At 42.2% G+C, this 4,842-nt stretch overlaps 1 pseudogene; it reads right to left on the minus strand.

Annotated features, from left to right (window-relative positions):
• Positions 1–1,189: 1,189 nt before the first annotated feature.
• LOC131511869 (large ribosomal subunit protein eL8-like) lies at positions 1,190–2,302 on the minus strand (annotated as a pseudogene).
• Positions 2,303–4,842: the final 2,540 nt, after the last annotated feature.

Raw genomic sequence — 4,842 nt, forward strand, 5'->3', positions numbered from 1 at the left:
CTGGGTTCTGGGTGATTTTATTTAGTTGTGGAATTAATCAGCTGTGGGTCTGGATTGGTTATATGAAATAAATTCCCTTGCTGCTTAAACTTCTGTTAGTTGAGTTTCATTTTACTTGCAACTGAAAGCATCCCAAATGATACAATGATATTGCAGGTTTCCTTGTTGGATACAGGATATTACCTGGATACAGATTTGCTTGTTGGGCTTCTCTATTTGACAGCATAATACAAATCGGAACCCAACGTTTTTTGGCTTGTAGTTTTCATTAGAATTATTGTTGAAAAGCCCAGCTTCACCTGGGCATTTTGACAAAAACAGAAGTGATACTCATCAGCTCACATAATATAGAGCATTTGAGTAATATTTCCAATATTTCTGGTTGCTTCTTCCCATGAAGGCTAGAAGCAAACCATAGGGACAGGGCAGGGAGGGGGCAGGAAGGGGTTTGCGGGGTGCACCTCACTCAGAGCATATCCAGTACAGAGGCTTCTGCTCATCCGGTGGGCACAGTCTGGAGTTGGTCAGAGAGGGACGCTTTGCCTGGGGAACACTTTCTCATGACAAACATTTGGGCACCTGGGCTGAGATGATCTTGTCTAAGGCCTTTCAACTCAGGCTAGCACTGTGTGATGTAATGCTGTGGAGATCACCATGCCCACAGCGGGGGCCCTTTCTCTCAGTGTAATAATCACTGAAGTACTGAGCACCTGAGTAATGAAAGTTGTTTTTAACTTTTTAAAAATGTTTATTTATATTTGAGAGAGACAGAATATGAGTGGGGGAGGGGCAGAGGGAGATGGAGACAGCATCCAAAGGAGACGCCTGTCTCTGAGCTGTCAGCACAGATCTTGACACAGGGCTCGAACTCACAAGTCATGAGGTCATGACCTGAGCTGAATTTGGACACTCAATGGACTGAACCACCCAGGTGCCCCAATAAAGGTTTTTTAATAAAGATTTTTTATAAAAGGATAAAAGGTATTTTTTAATAAAAGGTTAAAAGTGATTTTTAAAAAGGTTTAAAGAGGTCTTTAAAAATCACTAAAATTAAAAAAAAAAAAAGAAGAGTGTAATTATTACTGAAAACACCAGCCCATGGTTTCTCATTGAAGACTAATGTTTTCAAGGGCTAAAGGAATAACAATTTGGAAATGCATTGGCTTCTCCCATCATTATGCCCTATGCACTCACTTTTTTTTTTTTTTTTGAAAGAGAACTTGTAATTACTTTAATGTACAGAAAACTCAACAGCATCCACTTACCCTAGTTTGGAAGCCAGTTCTTTGGCCTTTGTCTTTTCCAACTTGGCAATGCAAGCCACCAACTTTGGACTCAGGGCATTGCCTCCCCAGTGACAATGTATCTCATCATATCTGTCATTGTCATGGGTCCTGATGGCTTCTACCAGCTTAGCTCCTTTGTCTTCCAAGTTAACTTGTGTGAAGGTGAGAGTGGTGCAGGTCTTCCTGTGGACCAGATGCCCCAGCCTGGCCTCCCTCTTTTTTTTTTTTTTTTTTTTTTTTTTTCAACGTTTTTTATTTATTTTTGGGACAGAGAGAGACAGAGCATGAACGGGGGAGGGGCAGAGAGAGAGGGGGACGCAGAATCGGAAACAGGCTCCAGGCTCCGAGCCATCAGCCCAGAGCCTGACGCGGGGCTCGAACTCACGGACCGCGAGATCGTGACCTGGCTGAAGTCGGACGCTTAACCGACTGCGCCACCCAGGCGCCCCGCCTGGCCTCCATCTTGATGATGCAGGAGGGAACCCCATCTTACGACATAGGGCAGCCAAGAAGACAACCCCAGCTCAGTGGGATCCACAGCACATGCGATCACTACCAGCTGAGCCTTCTTGTTTTCCACTAAGGTGGTGACAGTATTAACCCCAGCTTGAAGGACAGGTGGCCTCTTAATGGGGACATCCCCTTTGCTGGCAGCTTTCTTCTCAGCCTGGGCCAATGATCTCTGCTTCTTCTTTTGCTTTGTCTTGCTGTCTGTGGGCCAGCTTCAGCAGTTGAGTAGCTGTTTGGTGATCCAAGGCCTGGGTGGACTGGTTAATCACGGGAGGCACTTTTACACATTTATAGAGAACAGCCTTTCGCCGCTACAGCCCAACGTAATGGGGCCATTTGACCTAGTGGGTGAGGTCCCATTTGGGCTGGATATCCTGTCCGATGCCAAAATTCTTGGGCTTTTTCTCAAATGGGATTGACAGCTTCTTGGCGTCCTGCTTCTTCACCACAGCAGGGGCCAGGGCCACCTTCTTCCCCTTAGCTTTTTTTCTTTTTGGCATCTTTGGTGGCTGGAGGAGAGAGCTATACTCACTTCTTTTAAAGAAGTATATGATGTATATGAATAGTTTTTGCTTGTCCCTCTAGCTTTTTAAAATGAAAACGATTTTAAAATGAAAACGGTTTGGGGGCACCTGGGTGGCTCAGTTGGTTAAGCGTCCGACTCTTGGTTTTGGCTCAGGTTATGGTCTTGCTGTTCCTGGGATCAAGCCCACATTGGGCTCTATGCTGACAGTGCGGAGCCTGCTCCAGATTCTCTATCTCCCTCTCTCTCTGTCCCTCCTGCATGCATTCTCTCTCTCTCTCTCTCTCTCTCTCTCTCTCTCTCTCTCTCTCTCAAAATAAATGAGTAAAAACAGATAAAAAATAAAATTTCTAAAAAATTTTTTAAAATATGGGTGCGTGGGTGGTTCAGTTGGTTAAGCGTCCAACTTTGGCTTAGGTCATGATCTCACAGTTCCTGGGTTTGAGGCCTGCATCCGGCTCTGTGCTGACAGCTCAGAGTCTGGAGCCTGCTTCAGATTCTCTGTCTCCCTCTCTCTCTGCCTCTCCCCTGCTCACGCTCTATGTCTATCTCTTAAAAAATGAATAAAAGTTTAAAAAAAATTTTTTAAATAAAATGAAAACAGTTTTACTCCTTCCCTCCCACACACACTTTCTCACGAGGAGATACATACTTACATGAATACTCTCAGACGTCGTGTGGATCCACATATTTTGGGCATGTATATAAAGCCATTTATAGGGATTTAATCCATGAATCATAAACAGAAGATTCTCATTAGGAATGAGCAGTGGCCTCTTTAAGCTTGCATAGTGCTTATAGTATTTGAAGATGGAAAACTCTCAACGTTTTATAGGAGGCTTATAGATTCACAGTGGACTCTGCATTTTAATATTAAAAACTTAGAAATGGTAGTAAGTCCAAGAGGCAGTAATAATCTGATACGATAGCAGTGCTGTATTCAGGGTTTGGCATAGAGTAAGTTGTCAAAAACATTTGCTGAGAAAAAAATGACACTTTCTCTCCCATTTTTAATGACTGAAAAAGAGAAATAGAGGTTTTCAGGGTAAAAAGTGACAAAGCAGAGCTTTCGGGAAAATCAGTGACTTCAGGATAAAATAGTAGGTATTCCCAGATTGTTAAGCACTGAAGCAATTTTTAAGTTACTCTGTAAACTTCAACAGGGCTGTGGACAGCCTCATGCAGATTTGTTATCTTTCAGTGAATGAAATTTCTTTTTTAGTGTCAAACTGGCTCTGTTTCGTGAGCCCATTTTTCTGGGACTGTAGGTGTTTTCAGCAACCCACACAAAGCCCTCAAGGGCCTGGGCACTCACTCCACTGCTGAGGCTTCCACTTTCTCCTCTTTTCTCTTCTTGCTCTCAAATTAGTGTGACTGAAACCCTATCTTTATGTGGGTCAGGGCTTCCTTTTTCCTTAAAATGTCTTTTTTTTTTTCACTTTAAAAACAAACAAACAAAACCACTCTTCTATTTCCAGAAATTCTTTGCACTTCTTTATTTCCTGTTGGCTTATTCAGAGGCATTTTTTGCTAATGAAGTTTCAAGATGATTTCTTGAAACTGTTATAAAGTTATGTAACTTTGCTGATTTAAAACTATCTTCTTTGCTAAATTCTTAACTGTTGAGTCTCTTTCTCTTTTCAGAGCAAAGTCTCCTTTTTTTTGTTTTTTTCTCGATCTGAATTAGAATTTCTTTATTTTTTATTTTTTTAAATTTACATCCAAATTAGCATATAGTGCAACACTGATTTCAGGAGGAGATTCCTTAGTGCCCCTTACCCATTTAGCCCATCCCCCCTCCCACAACCCCTCCTGTAACCCTCTGTTTGCTCTCCATATTTGAGTCTCTTCTGTTTTGTCCCGCTCCCTGTTTTTATATTATTTTTGTTTCCCTTCCCTTATGTTCATCTGTTTTGTCTCTTAAAGTCCTCATATGAGTGAAGTCATATGATTTTTGTCTTTCTCTGACTGACTGATTTCACTTAGCATAATACCCTCCAGTTCCATCCACATGGTTGCAAATGGCGAGATTTCATTCTTTTTGATTGCTGAGTAATACTCCATTGTATATATAAACCACATCTTCTTTATCCATTCATCCATCAATGGACACTTGGGTTCTTTCCAATACTTTGGCTATTGTTGATAGTGCTGCTATAAATATGGGGGTGCATGTGTCCCTTCGAGACAGCACACCTGTATCCCGTGGATAAATGCCTAGTAGTGCAATTGCTGGGTCGTGGGGTAGTTCTATTTTTAGTTTTTTGAGGAACCTCCATACTGTTTTCCAGAGTGGCTGCACCAGCTTGCATTCCCACCAACAATGCAAAAGAGATGAGCAGAGGCTCCTTCTTAACTAATGATGATCAAAACAGCAAAACTTAAGTGGATTTTGCACTGTATGGATCTCGGTTTCTCAGGATGTCAATCCGTTAGGCATATTCCCCACCCTACTTGTCCCTGTACCCCCGAGTCTGATCCCAGATTTAATAATCCTCTGTTCTGCAACAATTGTTATTACCT

Source organism: Neofelis nebulosa, chromosome 5 (genome assembly GCF_028018385.1).
Source record: "Neofelis nebulosa isolate mNeoNeb1 chromosome 5, mNeoNeb1.pri, whole genome shotgun sequence".
Classification (NCBI taxonomy): Eukaryota; Metazoa; Chordata; class Mammalia; order Carnivora; family Felidae; genus Neofelis; species Neofelis nebulosa.